This window comes from Capricornis sumatraensis, chromosome 14 (genome assembly GCF_032405125.1).
Source record: "Capricornis sumatraensis isolate serow.1 chromosome 14, serow.2, whole genome shotgun sequence".
Lineage (NCBI taxonomy): Eukaryota > Metazoa > Chordata > Mammalia > Artiodactyla > Bovidae > Capricornis > Capricornis sumatraensis.
Genome location: NC_091082.1, coordinates 10,359,275 through 10,372,509, shown reverse-complemented (window position 1 = coordinate 10,372,509; position 13,235 = coordinate 10,359,275). Strand labels below are relative to the sequence as shown.

At 40.9% G+C, this 13,235-nt stretch overlaps 1 non-coding gene across 1 annotated transcript; it reads right to left on the bottom strand.

The window, feature by feature from the left end:
• Window positions 1-10,525: 10,525 nt before the first annotated feature.
• On the bottom strand, window positions 10,526-10,632 carry LOC138090928 (U6 spliceosomal RNA). The gene has a single exon (XR_011145899.1). It is a non-coding gene; the product is annotated as a U6 spliceosomal RNA (small nuclear RNA).
• Between the last annotated feature and the right edge of the window lie 2,603 nt (window positions 10,633-13,235).

The window sequence follows — 13,235 nt, the reverse complement described above, 5'->3', positions numbered from 1 at the left end:
ATGCATTGGAGAAGGAAATGGCAACCCACTCCAGTATTCTTGCCTAGAGAATCCCAGGGACGGGGGAGCCTGGTGGGCTGCCGTCTATGGGGTCGCACAGAGTCGGACACGACTGAAGCGACTTAGCAGCAGCAGCAGCAGTAGTAAAGTCAGGTGATCTCACAGAAACCAAAGGCAAGAAGGAATTTGGGGCAGTTAAGGAATTTGAGAATAGACCCTCTGGCACCTCACCCTCACCCTTTGAGCATACTTCAGCCACTCATCAACTGTCTAACCCATTTCACTGTTGCTTAGAGATCCCGGATTCTTTCCTGCCATGGAAGGAAAGATCGATATAGAAGAAGTCTATATCCTCTCTCTGTCCTAGAATTACTCCCATTCATGTGAATGTTTCCCCATGCCTTCGTGTTCCCATGACTGCTTAGGGCCCCCACTCCACATTTATATCACCAGAAACCAGGTTTGGGAAAGAAGGAACCAGAAGACCAGCTTTGAGAAGGAAGGCCACGAATCTTGTTTCAGATGTGTTGAGTCGAGATCTCATAGGCCATCCAAGAGATCGCCAAATAGTTAAATTTGGCCAATGGGGCCAATCTCCACCTATGCTCTAGAGCGCAGTGGACATGTGGGCCAGAGAGGTGAACGTGGAAGTCATTGACTCCTGGGTGGCGCTTGTCCTAACTTAGTTCCTTCATTTTGTGCTTGTTTGGGGTTTTCATACACAGCTCACGAGGTAGCATGTAGAGTGGTTAGAGTATGCACAGTCTTTGCAGTCAGATAAAGCCAGGTAAGTCCCTACTGAGCAACTCCATAGCAGTATGAACCAGGAAAAGCCACTGAATGCTTTTGAGCCTCTAAAATGAAACAATGAGGCAATTTATTTGAGTATTAAATGAAGGAATTATCTGTGAATTAAAAAAATAATTATACCAGAAAAGATTAAGAAGACAGGACAACTAAATGTAATGTTATCCTGCATTAGATCCCACAACAACAAAAAATGGGGCATTGGTGGGAAAACTGGTGAAATTCAAATAAAATTAAAAGTTTAATTAATAATAATGTACCAATGTAAATTCCTTAGTTTTGACAAATATACCTAATATGTAAGCACTAGGGAAAATTGGGCAAAAGCCATGTAGGAATTCTCAGTACTATCTTTGCAACTTTTCTTTAAATCTAAGCTTATTCTGAAATTAAAAGTTTATTAAAAATAATCAAATAAACATCTGTATATATGTGTGTGTGCATGCTGAGGCACTTCAGTCGTGTCCAACTCTTTGCAACCCCATGGACTGTAGCCCACCAGGCTCCTCTGCCTGTGGGATTCTCCAGGCAAGAATACAGGAGTGGGTTGCTATGCCCTTCTCCAGGGGATCTTTCTGACCCAGGGATTAAATCTGTGTCTCCTGCAGCTCCTGCACTGCAGGCAGATTCTTTATTGCTGAGCCACTGTGGAAGCCCATTTCTATTTATATATAAATATAACTTTATATAAATTTACATTTGTATAAATATATTTGCATTTTAACTTAAATTTATATTTATGTAACTCTATATAAGTATAAATTTATATAAAGCAATTCTGTGGGGCTCTGATTGTTGAGATAGTCAAGAAGCAGTGACATCCCGGTAGCACTGAGCACACCTGAGCCCAGATCTTGGTTTCTGAACACCATTCTCCCATGCAATGAACCAGTGTTCCTTGAACAAATGGGATTTCAGGGCTGGGGTAGGGAAGACACAAGATAGTGCTGAAGCAACGTTTAGTGCCAAAAGCAAGAAAGTGCTTGAAAGATAAAATGAGGGGTAAATATGTCAGCTTTCACAAAGCCTTGGACCCACCTCTGATGACAGATTAATATTTTAAAAGCTATATCAGATAAGGTAAACTTACTGATCATTTCAGTAGAAGTTTGAAAGGAAGGCAAAATAAAATTCAACAACATTCTCATTAACAGTATAGATGTATCAACCCAGAGTTAACAAAACTGTAAAGTTTCAGGGACAAGAGCTCACAAGACAAGCTTCACTAACTCACTAATTAATTTGAGGGGGTCCAAAAGCCATCCTCCAGTTTGATAATTTTCTAGAAGGACCCAGAACCCACCTAAAGCTTTTATACTCATGGCTACAGTTTATTACAAAGAAAGAATACAAACCAGAATCAGATATGGGCAGAGCCCAAGGAGGGTCCAAATGCAGTTCCCGGCCATCCTTTCCCCATGGAGTCATGTATGGTATCCCCCTCTTCTAGTCACAATGTGTGACATGTATGGAGTATTGCCAACCAGAAAGGCTCACCTGAGACCTTGGTGTCTAGAATGTTATTAGGGCTGAATCACTTACTGCCCATATGGCTTTATTGTCCGTCCCTTCCAAGATTATGCTAGCATTAGTTCCCCTGGAAGTTGGAACTAATTGTGTGGCCTAAAGCCCATACCATAAATCACATTGTTAAACTATTTGGTGGTCAAAGCCCCCAACAAACAAAAACACTTCTATAACGCAGGATATTCTTATCAGTCAGGAGCTAGAGATCAGCTTCCCAGGATTGAAGTGCAAAGGCCAGACATCTGTTCGATAAGGATAATCCTTTTGTACACAGTTCTTAATTTTAAAAAGTGTATTTCAAATCATGAGCCAATATTCTACTTAATAGATAAAAGCTAGAGATACTCTCTTTAAAAACTGGAACTTCCTCGGTGGCCCCATGGCTAAGACTCTATGCTCCCAATGCAGGGGACGATGGTTCACTCCCTAGCCAGGGAGCTAGGTCCCACATGCCAGAACTAAAAGATTCTATATGCAGCAGTGAGAACTGAAGAGCCCACATTCTGCTAAGACCCCCACAGTCAAATAAACAAATATATATATATATATATATATTAAATATAAAAACAAGTAAGAATGATCTCCTTGAAAATCATAAATTTAAATGTCTAAAATTTCTACCCAAAGACTGAGAATTTGAAAAATATATGTATATATATATTTGTTTCTAATAACGATAGTCTAGGTTACTTGGATTGACTGTACCTCCCATCAGGGAGGCTGGACTTAACAAGTGACCGAACAAGATGCCAATTAAATTTGAATTTTAGACATATTCATACAAAAAATTGTTTTTATGAATTCCAAATGAAACTGGTATCCTGTATTTTATTAGGCAATTTCATCCTCTTCCATTGTAAACAATTCAAAATACTAGAGACATATACACAAACATGTTCAAGTACACATCAACATACATAACCTTTTTAAAAACATTAAAGAGGTCACAAGATAAAAAGGAATAACTAGGTGTGGTGGCTTTGTGTTGTGTCAAGGAAGAATGTAATTTAATATATGCAGAGATAAGAAAATGTTACAAATTCATATAGAGGTAAAGAATTTTCTCATATAGACGCAGAGACCCATAGAAAGCTCACAGCTTTAGTTCTATAAAGACAGCTATTGTTAGTCACTCAGTCATGTCTGACTCTTTGTGACCCCGTGGACTGTGGCCCATCAGGCCCCTCTGTCCATAAAATTTTCTAGGCAAGAATACTGGAGTGGATAGCCATTCCCTTCTCCAGGGCAATCTTCCTGACACAGGGATTGAACCTAGGTCTCCAGCAAAGTAGGCATATTCTTTACTGTCTGAACCACCAGGGAAGCCCAATGGCAGCTATGGGTCAAAGTAAATACAATACACAAAATCTCAACAGTGCTGATCTCAAATGAATATTTACCTTTCCATTGTACACAAAATGTCTTCCTAATCAATGTGAAGTCACCAATGCTGCTGCTGCTAAGTTGCATCAGTTGTGTGGGACTCTGTGCGACCCCATAGATGGCAGCCTACCAGGCTCCTCCGTCCATGGGATTTTCCAGGCAGGAGCACTGGAGTGGGTTGCCATTGCCTTCTAATAGGAAAGCATTCAAAACAGAAAAGTATAACAAACCATATTCTGTGATCATTAGCTAACAGTGTATAATCTCCTATCACGCTAACATAACCAAATATTCAGGCTAGAAAATCAGACCCACAATTGTTGCTATTGAGAATAGCTTATCAAATATGGGCAAATCAGAACCAGAACCAAGTTTAGCCAAGAACCAGAAACAAAAATGAAAACACAGGGTCAGGAATAAAGACAGAGAAATCAAGAGTAAATAAAGTTAAAGCTTTAAGAATGTATTGTACAATACAAGGAATATAGCCAACATTTTATAAAAACTATGGATGGAGTATTACCTTTAAAAACTGTGAATTACTATGTTGTATACCTGAAAACTCACATAATATTGCACGTCAACTATGTTGTTGTTGTTGTTGCTGTTGTTGTTGTTCAGCCAGTTGTGTCCGACTCTGCAACCCCATGGACTGCAGCATGCCAGGCCTCTCTGTCCCTTATTATCTCCAGAAGTTTGCCCAAGTTCATGTCCGTTGCATCGGTGATGCCATCCAGCCGTCTCATCCTCTGATACCCTCTTTTCCTTCTGCCCTCAATCTTTCCCAGCATCAGGGACTTTTCCAATGAGTCAGCTGTTCACATCAGATGACCAAAATACTGGATTTTCAGCTTCAGGATCAGTCCTTCCAATGAATATTCAGGGTTGATGTCCCTTAAGATTTACTGGTTTGATCTCTTTGCTGTCCAAGGGACTCTCAAGAGTCTCCTCCATCAACTGTACCTCAATATTTTTAAGACTTTACTCTTCTAGTTTTAGGTTCACAGCCAATTTGAGGGGAATATACAGAAATTTGCGGCCTCCTTGGTGCCTCAGAGGTAAAGAATCTACCTGCCAGTGCAAGAGACAGGGGTTGGGAAGATCCCCTGGAAAAGGAAATGGCAACCCACTCAAGTGTTCTTGCCTGGCAAATCCCATGGACAGAGGAGCCTGGTGGGCTACAGTCCATGGGGTCACCGAGTTGGACACAACTTGATGACTAAAACAATAACAACAACACAGAAACTTCCCATATAATCCCTGCCACACACATGCATAGCATCCTCTATTATCAATGTTCCCTGCAGAGTGTATACCTCAATTTTTTTTAAAGAGTAAACAGAATTATATTTCTTCTCAGTGTTATCTACTTAGGTTCTAGGACTCGAATCAACCGAAATTGATAACAGGCCAAAAAAGAAAGTGAGGCAAGACTTTATTGGGACTCATGAGAGAACTAAGTAATAGCTTCTCTTGCTTATTCCATAGTGGGGTGGGGCAAGCTGGTCTTTTTTTTTGTCCGAGCCACGTGGCACGTGGGATGTTAGCTCCCCAACCAAGAACGGAACCTGTGCCCTTGCAGCGGGAAGCATGGAATCCCAACCACTGGACCTCTAGCTGGTCCCTTAAATGAGGTGAGGGTAGGTACGAGTCTAGGGATCAGACTGTATGGGTGGCTTGGGAGATGTATGGGTGGCCTGTGTGGTCCATTAATGGTGCTGTGTTCAGGGATTATGTGCAATAAACTACCTTTACTCCTGACACCTCAGAAGTGGCTGTTGGATTTTTGGTCTCTTTGTATCTTGTTGCTCATAATTTGCCCCAACCGCCCATGTATGCAGTTATTTTTAGTCCCTTATACGTCCTCATTCTGTTGCTAGAGGAGACATTTGTCCAGGTGCGAGCACTACAGCAAAAGGGACCCAGGGTCAGGTCCCAGCCTGTCTCATTCTCCTCTGAGGGATTTTACATCCCTTATTCTTAAGGGTTAAGGGGTTGAAGGTCTCTTATCTTGAAACTTCTTCCTGATGGACAGGGGCAACAGACCCACGGAACTTAGCTTCTGATGCTGGGAGGGATTGGGGGCAGTAGGAGAAGGGGACGACCCAGGATGAGATGGCTAGATGGCATCACGGACTCGATGGACGTGAGTCTGAGTGATCTCCAGGACTTGGTGATGGACAGGGAAGCCTGGCGTGCTGCGATTCATGGGGTCGCAAAGAGTCGGACACGACTGAGCGACTGAACTGAACTGAAAGGTGTAGAAGTCCCTTGCTGATTGTTCCGGGGACCTGTAGGGACCTGGGTTACCCTCTGATAGAATGGGTTGAAGTCCTTGAGCCACCTGGAGTCTTATTTGAAACTTTTGAAGCCTAGAAGACATAAACCTGACCAAAAGGTTAAACGGACAAAGACCAATACAAACATTAAGATCACAAAGGTCACAACTGAGAGTAAGGGGCCCAACTAATACAGTCCAACCAGTTGCTGAAAATTTTATTGATGATAGGGTTCCATGGCCAAGGTTTTACATACCTCAATATGTGAAAATCTTTAAAAATCATTTTCCCGTTTTGTTTTTAAATCCTTTAAAAGGTCTAAATATTTGTTTCTCAGTGGTAGGCTTACATTTTATTTATACATTTGCCTAGTTATCCATATTGGGAGAAAACTAATCAGATATCACGAGCAAGCTCAGAGGTATATTGATTGGGGAAGCATCTTAAAGGCATTTTATCAATGATACTGAACTGTCATACAAACATTGTACATTGTGCTTTAGCCGCAAGCAGTATTGCATGTCATGAGTAGCCATATTTTATGACAATTTTACTACAGAATTTGTTCCTAAGTATTGGGTCATTGTACTGTTAACACAATAACTCAGGTTTTGATAGAACCTGGTCACAGGGCATGAGGCATTTAACCTTCATTTAAAGACAGATTGCAGCGATAACTTTAGAAACAAGTTTACAGTAGTTTCTTAATAATTCAGTTAACCTTTACAAATATGTAACATGACAACAAGGAACTATCTGGGAGATTAAACTTAGACAGTAATTACAGACTTCAGTTAACAGAATCAGAATTTGATATCCATTGAAACATTATATTTTTCTGTCTAAAATCACCTGCAGTTTAACCAAATATAGTCAAATTACAATTTATTTGACTGTAAATTAAATCTGATTTCAATTAAACGCTTCAATAAACTTGGTGTGCTTAATATGTAAGCGTAATTGATTATGTAAGCATAACTGATTTTATCCCCTTCACGAGTCACAGCCTTGTCATGGCAAAGAGACTTGCATAACTCACTGAACCTATGACCCATGCCATGCAGGACCAGCCAAGATGGAGGGGTCCTAGTGAAGAGTTCTGGAGGAGGGAATGGCAAACAACTTCAGTATTCCTCCCCCAAAAACCCCATGAACAGTATGGAAAGGCAAAAACATATGACACCAGAAGATGAGTCCCCAGATCCAGGCGTGCCCTATATGCTACTGGAGAAGAGTAGAGGCAGTTACCCATAGCTACAGTAAGAATGAAGTGGCTGGGCTAAAGCAAAAAGGACGCTCGGCTGTGGATGTGTCTGGTGGTGAAAGTCAAGCCTGATGCTACAAAGAACAATATTGCATAGGAACCTGAAATGTTAAGTACATGAATCAAGGTAAACTGCACATGGTCGAATAGGAGATGGCAAGAATGAACATCAACATCTTCACAAATCAGTGAGCTAAAATGGACAGGAATGGGTAAATTTAATTCAGATGACCCTTATATCTGCTGCTGTGGGCAAGAATCCCTTAGAAGAAATGGAGTAGCCCTCATAGTCAACAAAAGAGTCCAAAATGCAGTACTTGGATGCAATATCAAAACCAACAGAATGATCTTGGTTCATTAATCCAAGTCTCTGCCCCAACCACTATGCCAAAGAAGCTGAAGTTGATCAGTTCTATAGAGACCTCCAAAACTTCTAGAACTCATACCAAAAAAAGATGTCCTTTTCATCATAGGGGCCTGGAATGCAAAAGTAAGAAGTCAAGTGTTATCTAGAGTAACAGGCAAGTCTGGCCTTGGAGTACAAAATAAAGCAGGGCAAAGGCCAACAGAATTTTGCCAAGAGAATGCACTGGTCATAGCAAACACCCTCTTCCAACAACACAAGAGATGACTTTACACTTGGACAGCATCAGATGGTCAATACGAAATCAGATTGATTATATTCTTTGCAGCCGAAGATGGACAGACTATATAGTCAGCAAAAATAAGACCTAGAGCTGACTGTTGCTCAGATCATGAGGTCTTTATTGCAAAAGTGAATTAAGCTGAAGAAAGTAGGGGAAATCCACTAGACAATTCAGGTATGGCCTAAATCAAATTCTGTCTGAAGAACTATGGACAGAGGTGTGTAACACTATACAGGAGGCAGTGGCCAAAACCATCTCCAAGAAAAAGAAATGGAGGAAGGCAAAGTGGTTGTCTGAGGAAGCTTTACAAATAACTGAGGAAAGAAGAGAAGTGAAAGGCAAAGGAGAAAAGGAAAGATATACCCATCTGAATGCAGAGTTTCAGAGACTAGCAAGGAGAGATAAGAAAGCCTTCTTAAGTGAACAATGCAAAGAAATGGAGCAAAACAATAGAATGGGAAAGATGAGATCTCTTCAAGAAAATTAAGGGAACATTCCATGCAAAGATGGGTGCAATAAAGGACAGAAACTGTATGGGTCTAACAGAAGCAGAAGAGATTAAGAAGAGGTGGCAAGAAGAATTATACAAAAAAGTCTTAATGGATAACTATGATGGTGTGGTCACTAATCTAAAACCAGACATTCTGGAGTGTGAGGTCAAGTGGGCCTTAGAAAGCATTACTACGAACAAAGCTAGTGGAGGTGATGGAATTCCAGTTAAGCTGTTTCAAATCCTGAAAGATGATGGTGTGAAAGTGCTGCACTCAATATGCCAGCAAATTTGGAAAACTCAGCAGTGGCCACAGGACTGGAAAAGGTCAGTTTTCATTCCAATCCCAAAGAAAGGCAATGCAAAAGAATGCTCAAACTGCCGCACAATTGCACTCATCTCACATGCTAGTAAAGTAATGCTCAAAATTCTCCAAGCCAGGATTCAGCAATACGTGAACCGTGAACTTCCTGATGTTCAAGCTGGATTTAGAAAAGGCAGAGGAGCCAGAGATCAAATTGCCAACATCCACTGGATCATGGAAAAAGCAAGAGAGTTCCAGAAAAACATCTATTTTTGCTTTATTGACTATGCCAAAGCCTTTGACTGTGTGATCACAATAAACTGTGGAAAATTCTGAAAGAGATGGGAATACCAGACCACCTGACCTGCCTCTTTTTTTTTTTAATTTTAATTTTTACTTTATTTTACTTTACTGTATTGGTTTTGCCATACATTGACATGAATCCACCACGGGTGTACATGTGTTCCCAAACATGAACCCCCCTCCCTCCTCCCTCCCCATAACATCCCTCTGGGTCATCCCCGTGCACCAGCCCCAAGCATCTTGTATCCTGCATCGGACATAGACTGGCGACTCGTTTCTTACATGATAGTATACATGTTTCAATGCCATTCTCCCAAATCATCCCACCCTCTCCCTCTCCCTCTCCCTCAGAGTCCAAAAGTCCACTCTACACATCTGTGTCTCTTTTGCTGTCTCGCATACAGGGTCATCATTGCCATCTTTCTAAATTCCATATATATGTGTTAGTATACTGCATTGGTGTTTTTCTTTCTGGCTTACTTCACTCTGTATAATCGGCTCCAGTTTCATCCATCTCATCAGAACTGATTCAAATGTATTCTTTTTAATGTCTGAGTAACATTGTGTATATGTACCACAGCTTTCTTATCCTTTCATCTGCTGATGGACATCTAGGTTGTTTCCATGTCCTGGCTATTATAAACAGTGCTGCGATGAACATTGGGGTACATGTGTCTCTTTCAATTCTGGTTTCCTCGGTGTGTATGCCCAGCAGTGGGATTGCTGGATCATAAGGCAGTTCTATTTGCAATTTTTTAAGGAATCTCCACATTGTTCTCCATAGTGGCTGTACTAGTTTGCATTCCCACCAACAGTGTAAGAGGGTTCCCTTTTCTCCACACCCTCTCCAGCATTTATTGCTTGTAGACTTTTGGATGACAGACATTCTGACTGGTGTGAAGTGGTACCTCATGGTGGTTTTGATTTGCATTTCTCTAATAATGAGTGGTGTTGAGCATCTTTTCATGTGTTTGTTAGCCATCCGTATGTCTTCTTTGGAGAAATGTCTATTTAGTTCTTTGGCCCATTTTTTGATTGGGTCATTTATTTTTCTGGAATTGAGCTGCATAAGTTGCTTGTATATTTTTGAGCTTAGTTGTTTGTCAGTTGCTTCATTTGCTATTATTTTCTCCCATTCAGAAGGCTGTCTTTTCACCTTACTTATAGTTTCCTTTGTTGTGCAGAAGCTTTTAATTCTAATTAGATCCCATTTGTTTATTTTTGCTTTTATTTCCAGAATTCGGGGGGGGGGGTGGATCATAGAGGATCCTGCTGTGATTTATGTCGGCGAGTGTTTTGCCTATGTTCTCCTCTAGGAGTTTTATAGTTTCTGGTCTTACGTTTAGATCTTTAATCCATTTTGAGTTTATTTTTGTGTGTGGTGTTAGCAAGTGATCTAGTTTCATTCTTTCACAAGTGGTTGACCAGTTATCCCTGCCCCACTTGTTAAAGAGATTGTCTTTACTCCATTGTATATTCTTGCCTCCCTTGTCAAAGATAAGGTGTCCATATGTGTGTGGAAAAAATATGGAACGCTTCACAAATTTGCATGTCATCCTTGTGCAGGGGCCATGCTAATCTTCTCTGTATCGTTCCAATTTTAGTATATGTGTTGCTGAAGCAAGCACTGACCTGCCTCTTGAGAAACCTATATGTAGGTCAGGAACAGGAACAGTTAGAACTGGACGTGGAAAAACAGACTGGTTCCAAATCGGGCAAGGAGTACGTCAAGACTGTATATTGTCACCCTGCTTATTTAACTTACATGCAGAGTACATCATGAGAAATGCTGGGATGGAAGAAGCACAAGCTGGAATCAAGATTGCTGGGAAAAATATCAATAACCTCAGATATGCAGATGACACCACCCTTATGGCAGAAAGTGAAGAGGAACTAAAAAGCCTCTTGAGGAAAGTGAAACTGGAGAGTGAAAAAGTTGGCTTAAAGCTCGACATTCAGAAAACTAAGATCATGGCATCTGGTCCCATCACTTCATGGGAAATAGATGGGGAAACCGTGGAAACAGTGTTAGACTTTATGTTTGGGGGCTCCAAAATCACTGTAGATGGTGATTGCAGCCATGAAATTAAAAGACACGTACTCCTTGGAAGGAAAGTTATGACCAACCTAGATAGTATATTGAAAAGCAGAGATATTACTTTGCCAACAAAGGTCTGTCTAGACAAGGCTATGGTTTTTCCAGTGGTCATGTATGGGTGTGAGAGTTGGACTGTGAAGAAAGCTGAGTACTGAAGAATTGATGCTTTTGAATTGTGGTGTTGGAGAAGACTCTTGAGAGTCCCTTGGACTGCAAGGAGATCCAACCAGTCCATCCTAAAGGAGATCAGTCCTGGGTGTTCCTTGGAAGGACTGATGCTAAAGCTGAAACTCCAATACTTTGGCCACCTCACGCAAAGAGTTGACTCATTGGAAAAGACTTTGATGCTGGGAGGGATTGGGGGCAGGAGGAGAAGGGGACGACCGAGGATGGATGGCATCACCGACTCGATGGAGATGAGTTTGAGTGAACTCTGGGAGTTGGTGATGGACAGGGAGGCTTGGTGTGCTGCAGTTCATGGTGTTGCAAAGAGTCGGACATGACTGAGTGACTGAACTGAACTGAAGGTAATGCTCAAAATACTTCAAGGTAGGCTTAAGCCTAGCTGAGTGCTAAAGAATTGATGCTTTTGAACTGTGCTGTTGGAGAAGACTCTTGACAGTCCCTTGGAGTGCAAGGAGATCAAGCCAGTCAATCCTAAAGGAAATCAACTCTGAATATTCATTGGAAGCTGAAGCTGATGCTGAAGCTGAAGCTCCAATACTTTGGTCATCTGATTCAAAGAGCCAGCTCATTAGAAAAGACCCTGATGCTGGGAAAGATTGAACACAAAAGGAGAAACAGGCAGGAGAGGATGAGATGGTTAGACAGTATCACCAACTCAATGGACATGAATTTGCGCAAACTCTGGGAGATAGTGAGGACACAGGGGCCTGGCATGCTGCGGTCCATGGGGTTGCAAAGTCAGAAGCGATGTAACAACTGAATAATTGTCAGAAATGGATGCTGTATTTTATCAGTGTTTTTTATCAGTGCAAGTGTTGAGGAGATAACATTTTTTATTTTAAAGTGTGTTAGTGTGAAAAATTATACTAATTGGTTTCCTGGAGTAAGGGAGCATTCTATTCCCTTCAATTTTCTGGGAGACTTTGTAAGGAATTGGTTGGTTTTTTTCTCCCCCCTTCCTTAAATTCCTTGTGTAATTCACTAGTAAAGCCATCCTTTGGAAGGATTAGAGATTGGATTAGAGAGTTCTGCTTTTGGGGGAATTCCTTGCTGGTACAGTGGTTAGGAATCCGTGCTTTTACTGCCAAGCTACAGGTTCAATCCTTAGTCAGGGAACTAAGATCCTAAAAACCAGGTAATCGAAACAAAAACAAAAAACCCAAATGCTACTGGTATATTGGTAAAATGTGTCACCTTTTTTCCTGATCAGTCTAGCTAGAGGTTTAGCAATGTCACTGATTTCTATTCTTATCTGTATCATTTCCTTTCTTCTCCTTACTTTGAGTATTTTTCCTTATTCTTATTTTCTAGCCCAGGTGGCTCAGTGGTAAAGAATCTGCCTGCCAGTGTAGGACATTCGGAAGACACAGGTTTGATCCCTGGTTTGGGAAGACGCCCTGGAGAAGGAAATGGCAACCCCCTCCAGCATTCTGGCCTGGGAAATCCCACGGACAGAGCCAGCTACTGGCAGGGGGTCGCAAAGAGTCAGACATGACTGAACATGCACACACACTAATTTTCTAGTTTAAGGTGGAAGTTTAGGTTATTGATTTGAGAGCTTTCTTTTTCAAGTACAGGCATTTATACTATAAATTTTTGTTTGAGTTCTGCCTTGGTTGTATCTTTCAAAATTCTCCCATGATGTATTTTCACTTTTCATTCAGTTCAAAATCCTAATTTCCCTTTTTGTTTCTTTGTTGTTTCTTGGGGGAAATAGTGTGTTTAGTTCCCAAATATTTGGAGATTTCTCAGATACTGTTCTGCTGTCAAATTTTAATTTAATTTTATTGCCAAAAATACTTTGCATGATTTTAATCCTTTTTAATATACTGATACTTATTGCCCAGAATATGAGCAAGCTTGATAAAAAGTCCTTTGTGCATTTGGAAAAACTGTTTTCTGCTGCTACTGAGTACTATGTAAATGTCAATTACATTAAAGTGGTTG